At 44.9% G+C, this 20,582-nt stretch overlaps 1 long non-coding RNA gene across 1 annotated transcript; it reads right to left on the bottom strand.

The window, feature by feature from the left end:
- Positions 1–2,819: 2,819 nt before the first annotated feature.
- Positions 2,820–9,808, bottom strand: LOC123130337 (uncharacterized). The gene is made up of 4 exons (XR_006463804.1): positions 9,791–9,808; positions 9,543–9,651; positions 8,984–9,055; positions 2,820–2,875 (listed from the first exon to the last, which is right to left on the bottom strand). It is a non-coding gene; the product is annotated as an uncharacterized lncRNA (long non-coding RNA).
- Between the last annotated feature and the right edge of the window lie 10,774 nt (positions 9,809–20,582).

Genomic DNA, 20,582 nt, shown 5'->3' with positions numbered 1-20,582 from the left:
GCGGTCTTTGACACGGAAAAGTAGTCGTTGTGTGACATAAAGCTCTGCATTCAACGATGTCCGTAGAGAAGTAGATGCTGCTTTTAGAATGTGCATTTTTCTTGTTGGATCTAATTTGGTGAAGAAAAGACCAAATATTGTGTGCTTGTTTTGTGCTGCACCAAAACAAGGGGCACCATGACAGGGTCTGTCCCTCGGATGGTTGTTTCAAATATGTGCATTTTCAGATATGGCTATAGATGTTACGATAATTTAAAACATGTATTGCATGAGATCTAATGTTCTAATATATTTTCATAAATATGAAAAACATAAATACTACAACTTAAAAATCTAGCAGCCCAATTGTAAAGCATGTATTGCATGTGCAATTGTACTTGCGTGTGGCCAATGAGGAATGTGCAATTGTAGTTGTATGCGGACACTCGCAAAAAAAAGTTGTATGCAGATGGCAGGTGTACAACTATAGACTGTAGTTGCGCCCAGCCAACAAACGTGTACAGTTGCGTGCTCGCCCGACTTCGTGTGTAGATACAGTTAACCTCAGCCGGAGTGTGTCTGCCTTTCATGCACACTAGGGGTTGGGGCGCCACCTGGTGGCGCCTCTTGAGAGAAATCTGGGCGGTGCCAGGTTGAAAGCGCCAATTCCACTTACTTTGGCGACAAATTTCAGAAGAGCTAAATAAATGACGCTTAAATACAAGGGAGATTAGGGCATCTGAAACACAAAACACTGATGGCATGAGGTAGAACCGGAAAGACAGAGAGAGTTCACACATACTCATTATCTAATGAATCAGTATATGTTGCACGTTTCTGCAGTGGTAAGAATTCAACATTCAACCAGAAAGAAAAAAAGAGAGCTCACACATACTCATTATCTAATGAATCAGTATATGTTGAAGTTTCTGCAGTGGTAAGAATTCAACATTCAGTTGTGACATGAAGTGCTACACCAAAACAATAAGAGCACAACGACGGAAAGTTTAAAGGGTATTCAAGCTGAATGCTCAAATTAAAATCACCATGAAATGTGAGGAAAATGCCACCCGGTTCTATGTGGATTCTGCGACATGTCTTGCAAGTAACCATATCATTCAATAAGCCAGAAATTTTGTAGACATCAAGTGGAGTCAAAAAGTGCTTGCAATGCTAACTGTCCGAGGAAGACAGTCTTCAGCATGTCTCCTAAGAACAGAGAAACCACCACGGGTACTTGTATCCGAGGTTGCTAGTGTCCTGTAGAAGGAATGTATGATGAGTTTCTCGAGCTCTTTTGGTTTAGGACCCAAGCTTGTGAGCTCACCTTACTAATTAAGGGGGCTCAAACGGGAAAATTAATGAACGTACATGTAAACAGAAACATGGAACATTACTAACAAAGAAGACTGCTACATGAAACAGAACTGATATTATATGTGAAGAAATGTACATAGGAAAGGACAAGGCTTTGTTACAAGGTATCTACCATTATGTTTCAGAAGAGTGTCAGGTTGTAGCCCTCATTTTGAAGCTTTGCCTCAATAGTCTCAGACAATAAAGAAGGGTATTATGACTATTATGAGTAAGTCCTCTAGAATATCAACAACTACTGTGGGAACTGATGTGCAGATAATGGAACGGAAAGTAGTACTCTAATCTATCAGCACAAGAGTTACATAATATGTAGTGTGGCTAAATCAATTCATTAAGAACTTAATTAGACCAGTGTACATTACAAGAGGTCCAAAAAGGCCAAAAGGGAGTGCGGGATGATGCTTCCATATATTCATACATTTGGATAGTCAAATTGTAGGTGACAGGTAACAAAGGTAACACAGATATACTGAGCTTACATCATATGAGAAACACACAGAGGAGGGAATATGTACTAGAAGAGCATTAACACAAAGAAAGCATTCTGGTAGAAGTTATAGAGAACCATGTATGTCATAGACCGATGGTTCCAGTGCTTGTGCGCAAGAAGCGCTCTATTAAAAAAACTGCCCCATAACAAATCTGAGGCCATCACTACATGACAACCTTTCTTGACCACATATATACCAAAACTAACATCAGCCATTTGTATCATTGAAATATAATTTGCCCTTGCAAATAGAAAACAAGATCATAGAAAACCAGACTGTCAAGATGAACATGGGAAGATGCCAAATAGTGGAGAAAATAGTTAGCCATGTCTCCAAAATTAAAGGTGACAGTAAAACTGACAAGCTCAATGTACATCAAAAACTTATATTGGCATAATTCTACAGTATTGTTTGTTTGATCTTCAATTGTTAGAAATGACTTGTGCCTCTGTACTAATTGTGATGTTCAACAGATAGGGAGCTTATTATTGTATAAAGCCTTATCATTATATAACTGGATTGCACAGACAGAAATGCAATGCACATCATGTGATTCCACTCCTTCCTCTTAGTCCAGCCCCCTCTTTTCCATAACCCTCTCTCAAATACACATGTCCTCCCTTGAGGGGAAAACATAAATTAGTATGAAAACCATAGATATGGAAAGAAAAAGGAACAAAACATGTATATGGAATTTTGAAGCCATGCCTTCGTAGACCTGCTTCTAACTACAGTGCTATGTGTACAATTATTTTCTTATAAAGAACAAGCCCACAAAAACTACAATATCATTGAATGTATTGTATTTGGAGAACCATAATGAGCATATCTAGAAGAAAGCCTTTTCGCACCGGTATTTGGAGACAATATGAGGAACAGACACAGCCAGATGTCGAGAATGAAGAGTTAGTACCAAAGAGCATACCTCACATGTCGGCCGCCGCGGCAGGCGCCTGCTTGAGGTAGTCCAGGAGCCCGCCGCCACCAAGGCTGAGCTAATCGGCATTGGCAGGGATGACGTGGTCAAGCTGCAGTGAGCGTGCCGCCTTTCAAGAATAATGCATTTTCTTAAGAATGGATCTAACAAAACATGCTATAGCCAAGTATTCTGGTGCATATGAGTTGCACCCGGATCTACCGCATGCTTATCATAAGGGATTTAAGGCAGTTTCTTCCTTGACAAAATGTCATTCTTTCCAACTAAATATACCATACTTTGAAGAAAATGCATCATATATCCAGTTCATGTTTTCTTCAAAATTGTATGAGTTGACGGTTCACAATATGTAGTAGTGGGCAAGGGCGCTCCGCCGCGCCAGGAAGTTACCCAGATGTTTGCTTGGCCTTTTTTGAAAGGGAAGGTTGTTTGGTTGCCTATATATAATTTTAGCTCTATAAAAAGTATTTAGTTGTCCATCACTTTAATGAGCTGGTTTATTTAGCAAATGTGGCATATTCTTAGATAGAAAACATGGCACATTGATACGTGAACAACACCACAATAGTTCATTTTTAGAGAGCAAAATATACGATATCCCCTGTCGGTGTAGTGAAAACCAGGGCTACACTAACCGCCAGGCATGGACCACGGCTGTATGCAATTACGCTAAAGAGGATCCATCTTCACCGACAAGCGCTACATCGGCAAGCAAGACTCAAGCTACCTTCCCGGCAAGGAGCATCCTGCCCTGCTAGGGATGACAGATACAAGACCCCGGCAAGAGGAGCTTGCCGGGAAGGCCCACCAAGGCACTCCAAGGAACTTGCCGCGACGCGCCACGCGCTCCGGCAAGGCAACAAGGCCCCGGCAAGAGGAGCTTGCCGGGAAGACCAACCAAGGTACCTCGAGGCCCGGTGAGCGACAAGCTTCCGGACCCGACAAGATAACAGCAGCGGTAAGGCGCTTGCCGTGGCAGGCGGCCACTCTGTGCCCACGCTCCAGCGCATCCACCAACGTGTCGCTCTGGGGGCCTCTCCAGGCGCGCGTGGCGGGAGGCTGTGCAGCCAGCGATGCGCAGTGGCATGCGAAGCTGACAAGATCGCCATCGTGGCGAACGGTGGCGCCCCTAACGGTCCTTTTCTGCACTGTTTGGGCGACTCAGACGGGCATTTAATGCCTTTGTCCCCTGCCGTCAGGGTTAGGTAGGGTGCACTGTACAAGTAACTGTACCAACCACCTCGCTTTTTACATTTGTACCCTTCTCTACGTTGCCACCTGCCGGTGACCCCTTTAGCGTATAAAAGGAGGCCCATGCGCAACGTAGAGGAGGATCGACTCATTCGGAGGGTTCGACTCATTCGTAAGCCAGAAAACACTTAGCTCTCACAAGCAAGAACATAATACAACCAGACAAGCAGCAGTAGGAGTGTTATCTCTCCGGAGAGCTCCGAAGCTGGGTAAACTGCTCGTGTGCTTCGCCTCGATCTGCTCTTCGTGCGACCTCCGCCCCCCGCCGAACCGAAAGGGGCCCGGTCCGCCGGCCCCATAGGTGTTCGTGGATCAGTTTCCCCGACATCTTTGGCGCGCCAGGTAGGGGGGCGTCGAGATTGTGTGAACCTGATCCGGCGTTCACACGAGCTAGATCTTCATCTTCTTCATCGACATGCCACCGAGGAAGAAGACTTCGGCGGCAGCCGTTCCGTCCTCGTCAAGGCTCAGCTGTTCTTCATCGTCATGGCTCCTAAGAAGCAGGCGACCAAAAGAACGACGCCAGTGCGGCAACAGAAAAGCTAAGTCATGCGAAACTTTAGATATTTTCTTTCTATATAAGGTTATCCGCCTCGGAGATCTTGTTCTTTGTATGGAAAACCTGTGCGTGGAGGAACCAACTCGTAGCTAGTTGCGCCCTTACTTTGTTTCGAGTCCGCTCAACAACTGTGCGCGGAGGAATCAGCGCTCGCGGCTAAGGTGCCTGCGCCGACAAGTTCCCTAAAAGCGTAGGGTGGACGTACAAAGAGAGGTTGAACAGGAAGATACCATGCACTATTTATTTGAGATTTCTGCATAGACCTGTATGCCAAGGAACCTTCTCGGGGCTAGTTGCGCTCCATGTTGCTTCGAGTCCGCTCGGCAACTTGTGCGGTTGCGCTAGAGCCAAGAAGGTAAACCTTTCCGGGAGGCGACGTTCCCGAATAGCCGCTAAGGGCCCGTTCCCTCAAGCGCTGCTGGCTGGATCGTACGCACCGGAAAGCATTCCAGCAGGCATAGGGAATATGTAGCAGAAGTCAAAATTTGCAAGTGAGTTAAGTGAACTTCAGATGCTAATCACTTGTCATGTTTAAACGCAGTTATGGCCCGGGGGCTGGCAACGCCCTTACGACCAATCTTCTTGGTGTCAAGAACGACGAAGTTCTTCGCCATAAGCCTTCTCGGCAACAAGCTTGCCGAAAGCCGGCATCGAGAACGTCAAAGTTCTCTGCTGAAGATAAAAGCCTTCTCGGCAACAAGCTTGCCGGAAGCCGGCATCGAGAACGTCAAAGTTCTCTGCTGAAGATAAAAGCCTTCTCGGCAACAAGCTGCCGGAAGCCGGCATCGAGAACGTCAAAGTTCTCTGTCGAAGATAAAAGCCTTCTCGGCAACAAGCTTGCCGGAAGCCGGCATCGCGAACGTCAAAGTTCTCTGCTGAAGATAAAAGCCTTCTCGGCAACAAGCTTGCCAGAAGCCGGCATCGAGAACGTCAAAGTTCTCTGCTGAAGATCAAAGCCTTCTCGGCAACAAGCTTGCCGGAAGCCGGCATCGAGAACGTCAAAGTTCTCTGCCGAAGATAAAAGCCTTATCGGCAACAAGCTGCCGGAAGCCGGCATCGAGAACGTCAAAGTTCTCTGCCGAAGATAAAAGCCTTCTCGGCAACAAGCTTGCCGAAAGCCGGCATCGAGAACGTCAAAGTTCTCTGCTGAAGATAAAAGCCTTCTCGGCAACAAGCTACCGGAAGCCGACATCGAGAACATCAAAGTTCTCTGCCGAAGATAAAAGCCTTCTCGGCAACAAGCTTGCCGGAAGCCGGCATCGAGAACGTCAAAGTTCTCTGCTGAAGATAAAAGCCTTCTCGGTAACAAGCTTGCCGGAAGCCGGCATCGAGAACGTCAAAGTTCTCTGCTGAAGATAAAAGCCTTCTCGGCAACAAGCTGCCGGAAGCCGGCATCGAGAACGTCAAAGTTCTGTGCCGAAGATAAAAGCCTTCTCGGCAACAAGCTTGCCGGAAGCCGGCATCGAGAACGTCAAAGTTCTCTGCTGAAGATAAAAGCCTTCTCGGCAACAAGCTTGCCGGAAGCCGGCATCAAGAACGTCAAAGTTCTCTGCTGAAGATAAAAGCCTTCTCGGCAACAAGCTTGCCGGAAGCCGGCATCGAGAACATCAAAGTTCTCTGCTGAAGATAAAAGCCTTCTCGGCAACAAGCTTGCCGGAAGCCGGCATCGAGAACGTCAAAGTTCTCTGCTGAAGATAAAAGCCTTCTCGGCAACAAGCTTGCCAGAAGCCGGCATTGAGAACGTCAAAGTTCTTTGCTGAAGATAAAAGCCTTCTCGGCAACAAGCTGCCGGAAGCCGGCATCGAGAACGTCAAAGTTCTCTGCCGAAGATAAAAGCCTTCTCGGCAACAAGCTTGCCGAAAGCCGGCATCGAGAACGTCAAAGTTCTCTGCTGAAGATAAAAGCCTTCTCGGCAACAAGCTTGCCGGAAGCTGGCATCGAGAACGTCAAAGTTCTCTGCCGAAGATAAAAGCCTTCCTGGCGACGAGCTTGCCGGAAGCCGGCATCGAGAACGTCAAAGTTCTCTGCTGAAGATAAAAGCCTTCTCGGCAACAAGCTTGCCGGAAGCCGGCATCGAGAACGTCAAAGTTCTCTGCTGAAGATAAAAGCCTTCTCGGCAACAAGCTGCCGGAAGCCGGCATCGAGAACGTCAAAGTTCTGTGCCGAAGATAAAAGCCTTCTCGGCAACAAGCTTGCCAGAAGCCGGCATCGAGAACGTCAAAGTTCTCTGCTGAAGATAAAAGCCTTCTCGGCAACAAGCTTGCCGGAAGCCGGCATCGAGAACGTCAAAGTTCTCTGCCGAAGATAAAAGCCTTCTCGGCAACAAGCTGCCGGAAGCCGGCATCGAGAACGTCAAAGTTCTCTGTCGAAGATAAAAGCCTTCTCGGCAACAAGCTTGCCGGAAGCCGGCATCGAGAACGTCAAAGTTCTCTGCTGAAGATAAAAGCCTTCTCGGCAACAAGCTTGCCGGAAGCCGGCATCGAGAACGTCAAAGTTCTCTGCTGAAGATAAAAGCCTTCTCGGCAACAAGCTTGCCGGAAGCCGGCATTGAGAACGTCAAAGTTCTCTACTGAAGATAAAAGCCTTCTCGGCAACAAGCTTGCCGGAAGCCGGCATCGAGAACGTCAAAGTTCTCTGCTGAAGATAAAAGCCTTCTCGGCAACAAGCTTGCCGGAAGCTGGCATCGAGAACGTCAAAGTTCTCTGCTGAAGATAAAAGCCTTCCTGGCGACGAGCTTGCTGGAAGCCGGCGTCGAGAACATCAAAAGTCTCCACGAGAAACATAAGACCTCCCGGCAACAGCCTTGCCGGGAGCAAGAAAGGAAACAAAGCAACACTCTGGCATCAAGATCTATAGAGTTCTCTGCCAGAAAATTTCCATGGAAGTAGGCTCGGGGGTTTGTAGCTCCTTCGAGTGCAACAACAACCATGGCCCATGCCAAGCTTGGTCCCGTCTCCAGCGTCGAATTCATGAAGTTCTCCGCTGCAGCCGGGCCCGGGGGCTACTGTCGGTGTAGTGAAAACCAGGGCTACACTAACCGCCGGGCATGGACCACGGCTGTATGCAATTACGCTAAAGAGGATCCATCTTCGCCGACAAGCGCTACATCGGCAAGCAAGACACAAGCTACCTTCCCGGCAAGGAGCATCCTGCCCTGCTAGGGAGGACAGATACAAGACCCCGGCAAGAGGATCTTGCCGGGAAGGCCCACCAAGGCACTCCAAGGAACTTGCCGCGACGCGCCACGCGCTCCGGCAAGGCAACAAGGCCCCGACAAGAGGAGCTTGCCGGGAAGACCAACCAAGGTACCTCGAGGCCCAGTGAGCGACAAGCTTCCGGACCCGACAAGATAACAGCAGCGGCAAGGCGCTTGCCGCGGCAGGCGGCCACTCTGTGCCCACGCTCCAGCGCATCCACCAACGTGTCGCTCTGGGGGCCTCTCCAGGCGCGCGTGGTGGGAGGCTATGCAGCCAGCGGTGCACAGTGGCATGCGAAGCTGACAAGATCGCCATCGTGGCGAACAGTGGCGCCCCTAACGGTCCTTTTCTGCATTGTTTGGGTGACTCAGACGGGCATTTAATGCCTTTGTCCCCTGCCGTCAGGGTTAGGTAGGATGCACTGTACAAGTAACTGTACCAACCACCTCGCTTTTTACATTTGTACCCTTCTCTGTGTTGCCACCTGTCGGTGACCCCTTTAGCGTATAAAAGGAGGCCCATGCGCAACGTAGAGGAGGGTCGACTCATTCGGAGGGTCCGACTCATTCGTAAGCCAGAAAACACTTAGCTCTCACGAGCAAGAACATAATACAACCAGACAAGCAGCAGTAGGAGTGTTATCTCTCCGGAGAGCTCCGAAGCTGGGTAAACTGCTCGTGTGCTTCGCCTCGATCTACTCTTCGTGCGACCTCCGCCCCCCACCGAACCGAAAGGGGCCCGGTCCGCTGGCCCCATAGGTGTTCGTGGATCAGTTTCCCCGACATCCCCTGTCATTGTCGGAAACAAATGTTCACTGCCATTGTCTTAAAGAGAAGTTCTCAGATGAAACTAAAATTATAATATTATATGCCTAATTTAGCAAGTTACCAGCATGTTAGGAAGCTTTTGAACTGAATGCTTGCTCACAAGAAGTACTACAATTTGTAAAATTTAGCCATTTCTGCATTACTATACCCTTGAGAACAGAAACCGAAGAAATATTTGCAACATGAATGTGTACAATTAGTCTTAAACAAAGAACATACATAATCTTCACAAGGTCCAGCATGGAAAACCATGTCTACAGTTCTCAAATAAGATGTCGCAATATCATCACCGACTTGTTGTTCCATCCATACATTAGAAATTCCATCCATTAACATTTGACAACATGACTCAACGATTACCTTACCTCATCAAATCATCATGACACCTTGTATCCTGCATGGTCAAGTAGTACACCTTCTGATGGCAATAACAAATTCTGGATAAGAGTAAGGAAAAATTAGCATGCTGATCTTTTCCAGAAAATAAATAAAATATGATTCCTTGGTCTTCAAGGAAAATAGAAATCATGTTTCATAATTCCAATATGAAACGACTTTATTTGTAGAAGTAAGCAAGGCAAGCAACTCAGCCAAATGGATGCGGTATATACATGAATACATACGTAGCAAAAGGAAATCATATATGCATGGGACATGGGCACAACACAAAAAATTATTTATGCATATTTCACATACATAACTAAAGCTAATGATCATCTCATGCAAAAATAGTCACTAATTAATTAAATCAATTCATCCAACATTATACTGCTAGTCTGATACAACTTGTACCGAGGATTATTATAAGAGAGCACTTCTAGAATTATGCAGATATAAACTGTTTGACATTTATGTCAACAAACTACAAACCACCATGCATGTTGTCTGGTCAAGTTCTAACGGGACGACTGTAAAACGATTTACCTTCAAACTAAATTGACAGAAAAATAGATCGGACTCAGCTTAATCTTTGAACTCGTGTAATTAGCACTCAGTCGTTTGCAAAAACAGTTCATCTGGTTATATTTAGTACCTACAAAAGCGAGCATAGAAATGTTTATCCTCACAAACAAAGAATAAGAATACATGTGTAAGACCAAGACTATAACTGGTTATCAAGAAAACTAAACAATAGAAGAAACATAAAACAAAGGATGGAAGATTGGACCTACCTGACTAAGAATGCCACATCATACAGTAGGAACTCCTTCTTTATGGCTGGCTCCTAGAGAATTTCCAAGAATGCATATTGACCAAGCTCATGCAGTCCTCGATAGAGCAAAAATCCAGGGACAACCTTCATAACTAATATCCAACCAGCTGAGTAGAAAATACAAACCTTGTTATCTGTAGTCACAACATGTAAATTGAATAGTAGGTTACTGCTAAGTTAGCAGCTTACAGTGAAAAGTTCTATCCTACATAAAAGGGAAAATAAATGCCACCTGTAAGCTAGAGCCAAATATATAGATGGCCAATCATTGCAGCAGCAGAATAAATGAAAATTTTCACTTTAAGAAGGAATCTTGACTCAAGATATTAGAGGTTTAAGTCACTGGTTGTGGCTATCTTAACAGATGAAACGAAAGATGCCACAAAAAGGCAAAAAAACCAATCTGTAAAACAGTAAAAGTATGTAGATGAGGAAAAAATATGCCATAGTAATTGACTCAGAAGATCAATTTGGATTTTGGAGTACATATATTTGCTTTCCACAAAAACAGAAGCTCAGTGAAATATCTGAATTGTACATATATTTGGATTTTGAAGATCAATTAGTTCTTTCAAAAATACTCAGTGAAACAAAGAACTCGAAGCTGCATCACACAAGAGAGAATGGTGCTTCTCTCCATTCCTTAAAATACCTGCAGGTGATGGCGCGCACGGCGAGCAGCATCTCGTCGGGGTTGGCGACCTCGGCGTCAGCCAGCTGCACAAGCGCCCGGGCGGCGGACTCGACGGGGAAGTAGCCCCTGCGTCCTCCATGCAGAACGAGAGCGCCTCGCAGGGCTCCGTGAGCGACGCGAGCAGCGCGCCTCCCCCTGCGCCCTCCGAGGCGATGGCCACTACCATCTGACGGAACTTGCCGCCCTCGGGCCTCCCTTTCCCGTCCCCCTCCCCGTCCCTACAAAAAGGAGCACGACGGTAGGGCGTCTCTTCAGTCTGTGCTATCCTTCTACGTCGAGGATAAACATGATGCTGCAGAGAGGAAGAGTAGGCGGGCAGCGGGGCATAGGAGACGGCGGAGGGAATGGGGATTTTTTTCCTTTCTTTCCGATGAACCCTAGCCTAGATAGCTTGCTCACGGGGACGACTGTAGCAGCGAGACGGCGGAAGATAGGAGGAGGAGGAGGGGTGGCGGCGAGGCGGCGGCTCACGTACCGGGAAGGAGAGGCGACACCGCTGGATAGAAGGGGTGGGGTGGCGGCGCCGGAGAAGAGGACGAGGCGGAGGGCGGAGAAGGGGCTATGAAGGCGATTTTCTCCTCCTGTCTTTTTCTTAGAATAAAAAGCAAACGATGTGGTGGGCCTGATAAATCTTTTTTTGTCTCATACCATTGCCGACGGGGCTATCGCGAGCTATCGCCTTTGATGCGTAGCTGAATGGTTTTAATAACTATAGTTGTCCTCGACATGTGGACGTGCAACGGTAATTGAGCACGTGAAAGAAAAAATTATCGACAAGACAAAGATAAAAAAAGAATGGTGTAAAAGTACTAAAATGAAAAGTGATACACCAAAAAGGAAAAATCCCCACGAATCCTTGCAGATCCAACGGTTTAGAAGCTGATTGAGAAATTGCAATCCCAGTAATAGATAGATAGGGCTTTGTATGAAAAAGAGCAACGATGTAGATTTTTCAAACATGGCGCACATGCACCCAGATGAATAATAAAATTGAGAAAATAGCAAAAACATCAAATGATTCTAAAAAAAAATTGTAGTAAACATGATCGAGGTGCAAAGTTTCACGAAAATGGATATCCATGGTATTCTTGGCAAGAAGATAAAATTGGAGCCATAAAAACAATTATCTGAAGCAATATGGATGTTCATTTTTCTTTTTTTTTCTTTGGCAACACATGCATGTCATTTTATTCACGAAACTACGGTCGATCATATAATTGCTAAAAAATGATTAGAATCATTGATTTTCTTTTGCAATATTTAGATTTTATTATTAATTTGGATGCATATCAACATATGTTCATCGATGTATCTTTGCGCTATCATACCACACAATAATCGGCAAGCATGGTGAGCAATCTTCAAATCATTTAACTTAAAAAATGGCACACAATAATCATAAAGAAAAGCTTTATTGATCATCATCGTCGCGTCAATGATACACAACCGCTCAAAGATCCAAGGTTACATGGCAAGCATAATCAATGACCTTATTGTCATATCACAGGAGAAACAACTGTCTTAAAAATCCAACATGTTACGGGGATGAACACAACCTTCTTAAGAATCCAACATGTTACATTGCATGCTCATCCCCGTAACATGTTGGATTTTTAAGACGGATGTTTCTCCTTTGACATGAAAATAAGGTCATTGATTATGCTCGGCATGTAACATTGGATCTTTGAGCGGTCGTGTCTCATTGACGGACGATGAGGATCAATAAAGCTTTTCTTGCTGATTATTTCTCGTGCTCTAAGCCCCCAAAGTTTCGGACAGTTTCCTTGCCACCACTTCCCCTAAACAAAACGGAAGCTTGGGGATCTGATTGGATGACTTTATTTTTTCTGGGCTTCCGTCCATGGATAAGTTTTAAGGGTCTGGTTGAAGACTATCATAATGAGAACACACCATAGAACCACAACGTTGGGTATCTCGGCTGGAAAGGGAAAAAGGAAGTCCATGAGAAAGATATATATGGATTTCTCTATAGAGCATGCGAACTGACAAAACACTTTAGGTTTGTCTAGATATGAATGTTTCTAACAAAAATCTTGCAACAACCAGTCTGAGGCCCCAAAGCATTTTTATTTTTATTAATTTTGCTTTGAGAAACCACAACAAGTCAACTGAATCACAAACAAATGTTCAATTTTCTATCCTAAGAACGGCTATTAATCAACCATTTCCCAAAGAAACGACCATGGTAAGCAAACTCAATCAAATCTTGAAAGGAACGAACATGGTTGAAGGGCAACCATGTCATCAGTAGATTCTAACAGAACACAACAGCACTATTAGCATCATCAATGATGGTGAAAAGTAAAAAGGACATAATAGGGTTGTTCTCCCTCAAACTTCTAGTAAATTCAACCCTCTTTATGCTGAAAACACTATGTGTGTCTATTCATTGTTGATCAAAACTGAAGCCTGAAAGAAGTCAGCATACCGAAGAACAAAATGGAGAAATTAGCTTCAAGGCAATGTCTAATTGGGAAACTAAAGTAAAATTAGGGAGGACAAGACAAGCAACCAGTATTTAGCACAATATTATTTCTCATGGATCTATATTAAAAATTACTTTAGAAAAGTGCTCTACAACGTATGCTCCCTCCGTCTGAAAAAGCTTGTCCCTCAAATGGATGTATCTAGCACCAAGCTTGGGACAAGCTTTTTCGGACGGAGGGAGTAGGTAACAATTTAATATAAAACATTAATCTTTAGTAGAAAAGGGGTTGAAAATATAAACAATTTAATAAACCCACAGCTCTCTCTCTCTCTTGTTCCTCTTTGTATTTCCTTTGCATACATAGTATCTTTTCCAAACCTTGTTCAACTTTTAGAGGGAAAGCAGATGTAGAAAAGAGCATACAAGTTTAAAAAATTATTCAAAGGCGACAAAGCATTAGAAGATAACTGAGGATGAGGGATGATAAATCAATAATCTGCTCTTGGTTCTCTCTATAGCTTCAACAAAGAGTTGTCACTGGAATAACCAATGGCACTCTGGCAATATATTAGGGAGCCTTGAAAATAGCCTATTGAAACAACAAGAAAAAATATGACAAAACAGCTCAGTATTAATTATTTAAATAAAGGTAATGATTCAGTAGTACCAACACCCAGAGAAAAGACACCCACAATAAAAAATGGATGTGCTTTGAAAGGACAAAATGGAGTAGCTGCATATAACATATCTAACTTCAATTAATAAGTGGGACTACAGATAAAGTGCATATAAGACCATACCAACTTCAATAAAGTACGTAGTACAATATTACTAGTTACGTCTTCCCTACATTTAGCTGCAATAACATGCATAAACAAAAAACATCCGCCGGAATAAGCAAACTTCAAGTAGTCCACTGAAACAACCAGCATACATCAAGCTACCTTGCAGGACATCTAACAGAACCAAACGTTGCACAATGGCAGAAACTAACAGACTGAAGCAGGAATCATCCAAACATAGCAAGAAATAGTTGTCACCAATTTCAAGAGGACTTAAATATAGTGCTGCTCCTAGCTGAATACCAAGCTCTTGCAATGGTCTAAATATCTTTCATGGCAAACTTCAACCAGCAATTGATTGGTGTTCTTCCAGCGTGTCCAAGTACAACGGAACATACGCCAAAAATGCTTCCCGACAACAGTCAGACCCAAGATTGCGGATAACATGCACTTCCTTTAGATCAATGTCATACTTCATTAGTGTGTTATCCTTGCCAGCAACATAGAAAATCAACCGCAATCCGGGTGAATAGCGACAATGTTGTAGTAGTAGTGGTGGAAGGACGGATGATCGATCCCATGTGGACAGTTTCTTTTCGCTAGCAATTGTTCATTGCTCACATGATGCTTCAGTATCCATTCATCTGTACTGTAATCCTCGAGAACCCAGATCACCAGGCTTAGAGGATCGAGGACACTACGAACTATATTCGTGTAACAAAGGTGCCGCTAGGACTGGCCAATAAAAGCAGGCTCCAACTCTGCTTCCTGGTGTGGCACACGAATGATCCTCCATCTCTCCCCATCAGTCTTCACTGCCAGTATAGAACATTTAGGCATGACAAGATGCAAGATGTCATTGAAGAAGACGCTTCTCATGTCAGTGCAGATTCTAAGCTCAGAGGTCATTCGACTTCTCTTGAAAGTCCACACCCCTGTTCTGGACGAGTAGATTGCTGCACCAGCCAAGCAGTATTTGTTCTCAAACTCAGAGAACTCAAACACACGAAAAGGCGAGGAAATGGCTGGATCGAAAGCCAAATAGGTTGTGGGCGGCTTGGCGCGGCGGCAGCCTAGGAGGGTTCGGGCAATTCGAGCCAGGTTCCGCTGGTGGAATTGCACACCATGTAGCGGAACATCTCCGGGAGATCACCGTCGAAGAAGTAGCGATAGAGGAGTGAAGGAAATATGCTCTAGAGGCAATAATAAAGTTATTGTTTATATTTCCTTATATCATGATAAATGTTTATTATTCATGCTAGTATTGTATTAACTGGAAACTTGATACATGTGTGAATACATAGACAAAACATAATTTCCCTAGTAAGCCTCTACTAGACTAGCTCATTAATCAAAGATAGTTATGTTTCCTAACCGTAGACATGAGTTGTCATTTGATGAACAAGATCACATCATTAGGAGAATGATGTTATGGACAAGACCCATCTGTTAGCTTAGCATAATGACCGTTGAGTTTTATTACTATTGCTTTCTTCATGACTTGTACATATTCCTTTGACTATGAGATTATGCAACTCCCCAATACCGGAGGAATACCTTGTGTTCTATCAAATGTCACAACGTAACTGGGTGATTATAAAGATGCTCTATAGGTATCTCTGAAGGTGTTTGTTGGGTTGGCATAGATCGAGATTAGGATTTATCACTCCGAGTATCGGAGAGGTATCTTTGGGCCCTCTCGGTAATGAACATCATGATAAGCCTTGCAAGAAATGTGACTAATGAGTTAGTTGCGGGATGATGCATTACAGAACGAGTAAAGAGACTTGCCGGTAATAAGATTGAACTAGGTATGAAGATACCGACGATCGAATCTCGGGCAAGTAACATACCAATGAGAAAGGGAATGACGTATATTGTCATTACGATTTGACCGATAAAGATCTTCGTAGAATTTGTAGGAACCAATATGAGTATCTCGATTCTGCTATTGGTTATTGACCGGAGAGGTGTCTCAGTCATGTCTACATAGTTCTCGAACCCGTAGGGTCCGCATGCTTAATGTTCGATAACGATTTTGTATTATATGAGTTATGTGATTTGGTGACCAAATGTTGTTCGTAGTCTTGGATGAGATCACGAACATGACGAGGAGTCTCAAAATGGGCGAGAGGTAAAGATTGATATATTGGATGATAGTATTCGGACACCGGAAGTGTTTCGGAATGTATCGGGTACATATCGGAGTACCGGGGGGTTACCGAAACCCCCCGGGGGAAGATATGGGCCATATGGGCCATAGGAGGGAGGCACACCAGCCCACATAGGGGTGGCGCGCCCCCCACAAGGGAGGAGTCCGAATTGGACTAGGGGAGGGGGCGGCGTCCCCCTTTCCTTCTCCCTCTCTCTCCTTCCCCCTTTCCCCCTCCGATAAAAGGAAGGGGGCCGAATCCTACTAGGAGCCCAAGTAGGACTCCTCCTACTTGGGGCGCGCCTAGGGCCGGCCTCCTCCCCTCTCCCTCCTTTATATACGGGGGCTGGGGGTGCCTCTAACACACATCAATTGTTCCAAGTCGTGTGCGGAGCTCCACTCCACAGTTTACGCCTCCAGTCATATTCACGTAGTGCTTAGGCGAAGCCCTGCGCGGATCACTTCACCATCGCCGTCACCACGCTATCATGCTGATGGAACTCTCCCTCGACACTTTACTAGATCAAGAGTTCGAGGGACGTCATCAAGCTGAATGTGTGCAGAACTCGGAGGTGTCGTACGTCAGTGCTTGATCATTTGGATCGAGAAGACGTTCGACTACATCAACCGCGTTAAGCTAACGCTTCCGCTTTCGGTCTACGAGGGTACGTGGACACACTCTCCCCCTCTCGTTGCTATGCATCTCCTAGATAGATCTTGCGTGAGCATAAGAAATTTTTTGAAATTGCATGCTACGTTCCCCATCAAGGAGGAGGCCGGGAGTCCGCCAACTTGCAGCACTCGTAGCAAGGCAGGAAGGAGAGGGAGGGGTGGACGAGAGCCCTGCGTCCTAGCTTCGGGAGGAGGCTGGCAAAATTGTGGACCTCCTGGGGGTGCCGCTCATCCCTGGTGACGTAGAAGATGCCGACAAGGGTCTGGGGGAGCCTCCTGCGGTGGTGGGGGTCCGAGATGAGGCGGTGCCAGTGCCTAGACACGCACTTGGCGCGACACAGTGGCCTGGTGAAGGAAATATGCCCTAGAGGCAATAATAAAGTTATTATTTATTTCCTTATGTCATGATAAATGTTTATTATTCATGCTAGAATTTTATTAACCGGAAACTTAGTACATGCGTGAATACATAGACAAACAGAGTGTCACTAGTATGCCTCTACTTGACTAGCTCGTTGATCAAAGATGGTTATGTTTCCTAACCATGGACATGAGTTGTCATCTGATAAACGGGATCACATCATTAGGAGAATGGTGTGATTGACTTGACCCATTCTGTTAGCTTAGCACTTGATCATTTTAGTTTACTGATATTGCTTTCTTCATGACTTATACATGTTCCTATGACTATGAGATTATGTAACTCCCGATTACCAGAGGAACACTTTGTGTGCTACCAAACGTCACAACATAACTGGGTGATTATAAAGGTGCTCTACAAGTGTCTCCGATGGTACTTGTTGAGTTGGCATAGATCGAGATTATGATTTGTCACTCCGATTGTCGGAGAGGTGTCTCTGGGCCCTCTCGGTAATGCACAACACTATAAACCTTGCAAGCAATGCAACTAATGAGTTAGTTGCGGGATAGTGCATTACGGAACGAGTAAAGAATTTTGCCGGTAACTAGATTGAACTAGGTATTGAGATACCGATGATCGAATCTCGGGAAAGTAACATACCGATGACAAAGGGAACAACATATGTTGTTATGCGGTTTGACCGATAAAGATCTTCGTAGAATATGTAGGAGCCAATATGAACATCCAGGTTCCGCTATTGGTTATTGACCAGAGACGTGTCTCGTTCATGTCTACATAGTTCTCGAACCCGTAGGGTCCGCACGCTTAACGTTCAGTGACGATCGGTAATATGAGTTTATGTGATTTGATGTACCGAAGGTAGTTCGGAGTACCGGATGAGATCGGGTACATGCGGAGGAGTCTCGAATTGGTCGAGACATAAAGATCGATATATTGGATGACAATATTCGGACATCGGAAAGGTTCCGAGTGATTCGGGTATTTTTCGGAGTTCCCGGGAGTTATGAGAATACGGGGAAGAAGTATTGGGCCTCATGGGCCAGGTGGTGGAAGAGAGGAGGCAGGGCGCGCGGCCCCCCTAGCCCAAACCGAATTGGACTAGGGGCTGGCCCCCCTTTCCTCCTTTCCTCCCTCTCCTTCCTTCTCCCTCTCTCCTTCCTTTCCTCCTCCTAATAGGAGTAGGACTACTCCTCCTGGCGCGCCCTACAGGGGTCGGCCGGCCTCCCCCCTTGCTCCTTTATATACGGGGGTAGGGGGCACCCTAGAACACACAAGTTGATTGTTCCAAGTCGTGTGCGGTGCCCCCCACCACCATAATTCACCTCGATCATATTGTAGCGGTGTTTAGGCGAAGCCCTGCGTCGGTAGCAACATCATCACCGTCATCACACCGTCGTGCTGACGGAACTCTCCCGTGAAGCTCTGCTGGATCGGATTTCATGGGATGTCATCGAGCTAAACGCGTGCTGAACTCGGAGGTGCCATGCGCTCGGTACTTGGATCGGTCAGATCATGAAGACGTTCGACTACATCAACCGTGTTCTCATAATGCTTCTGCTTACGGTCTACGAGGGTACGTGGATGATACTCTTCCCTCTTGCTCCTATGCATCACCATGATCTTGCGTGTGCGTAGGAAATTTTTGAAATTACTACGTTCCCCAACAGTGGTATCAGAGCCAGGTTTATGTGTAGATGTTATATGCACGAGTAGAACACAAAGGAGTTGTGGGCGTGGGTATATACATATTGCTTGCCGTCACTGGTTGTTTCTTGATTCAGCGGTAATGTTGGATGAAGCGGCCCAGACCGACATTACCCGTACGCTTACGCGAGACTGGTTCTACCGACGTGCTTCGCACATAGGTGGCTGGCGGGTGTCAGTTTCTCCAACTTTAGTTGAATCGGATTCAATGAACAGGGTTCTTTCTGAAGATCAAAAAGCAATTACTATACCGCGTTGTGGTTTTTGATGCGTAGGTAAGAACGGTTCTTGCTCAACCCATAGCAGCCATGTAAAACTTGCAACAACAATGTAGAGGACGTCTAACTTGTTTTTGCAAGGCTTGTTGTAATGTGATAAGACGTGATGAGATATAAGTTGTTGTATAAGATGATCATGTTTTGTTGAAGTTATCGGCAACTGGTAGAAGCCTTATGGTTGTCTCTTTATTGCATAAGATGCAAGCGCCAAATAATTGCTTTACTTTATCGCTATCCGATAGCAATAGTTGCAAGAGCAATAGTTGACGAGACGACCATGTGATGACATATTGATAGAGATCAAGATGATGGAGATCATGGTGTCATGCCGGTGATGATAGAGATCATGACGGTACTTTGGAGATGGAGATCACAGGCGCAAGATGATCATGGCCATATCATGTCACATATTTTGATTGCATGTGATGTTTATCCTTTATGCATCTTATTTTGCTTAGTTCGGCGGTAGCATTATAAGATGATCTCTCACTAAATTTCAAGGTACAAGTGTTCTCCTTGAGTATGCACCGTTGCCAAAGTTCGTCATGCTGAGACACCACGTGATGATCGGGTGTGATAAGCTCTGCGTTCATATACAACGTGTGCAAGCCAGTTTTGCACACGCAGAAATACTCAGGTTAAACTTGACGAGCCTAGCATATGTAGATATGGCCTCGGAACACTAGAGATTGAAAGGTCGAGCGTGAATCATATAGTAGATATGATCAACATAGTGATGTTCACCATTTAAAACTACTCCATCTCACAAGTATAGGGGATCGCAACAGTTTTCGAGGGTAGAGTATTCAACCCAAATTTATTGATTCGACACAAGGGGAGCCAAAGAATATTCTCAAGTATTAGCAGCTGAGTTGTCAATTCAACCACACCTAGAAACTTAATATCTACAGCAAAGTGTTTAGTAGCAAAGTAATATGATAGTGGTGGTACGGTAGCAAAAGATAACGATATCAAAAGTAATATTTTTGGTGTTCTGTAATGATTGTGACAATAGCAACGGAAAAGTAAATAAGCGAAGAACAATATATGAAAAGCTCGTAGGCATTGGATCGGTGATGGAGAATTATGCTGGATGCGGTTCATCATGTAACAGTCATAACCTAGGGTGACACAGAACTAGCTCCAATTCATCAATGTAATATAGGCATGTATTCCGAATATAGTCATACATGCTTATGGAAAAGAACTTGCATGACATCTTTTGTCCTACCCTCCCGTGGCAGCAGGGTCCTAGCGGAAACTAAGGGATATTAAGGCCTCCTTTTAATAGAGTACCGGACCAAAGCATTAACACATGGTGAATACATGAACTCCTCATACTATGGTCATCACAGGTAAGTATCCCGATTATTGTCACTTCGGGGTTAACGGATCATAACACATAATAGGTGACTATAGACTTGCAAGATAGGATCAAGAACTCTCATATATTTATGAAAACATAATAGGTTCAGATCTGAAATCATGGCACTCAGGCCCTAGTGACAAGCATTAAGCATAGCAAAAGTCATAGCAACAACAATCTCAGAACATAGTGGATACTAGGGATCAAACCCTAACAAAACTAACTCGATTACATGATAGATCTCATCCAACCCATCACCGTCCAGCAAGCTT

The sequence above is a fragment of the Triticum aestivum genome, chromosome 6A (assembly GCF_018294505.1).
Source record: "Triticum aestivum cultivar Chinese Spring chromosome 6A, IWGSC CS RefSeq v2.1, whole genome shotgun sequence".
Taxonomy (NCBI): domain Eukaryota; kingdom Viridiplantae; phylum Streptophyta; class Magnoliopsida; order Poales; family Poaceae; genus Triticum; species Triticum aestivum.
Note: the sequence above shows the minus strand (reverse complement) of the source record. Positions and strands in the feature narration are given on the sequence as shown.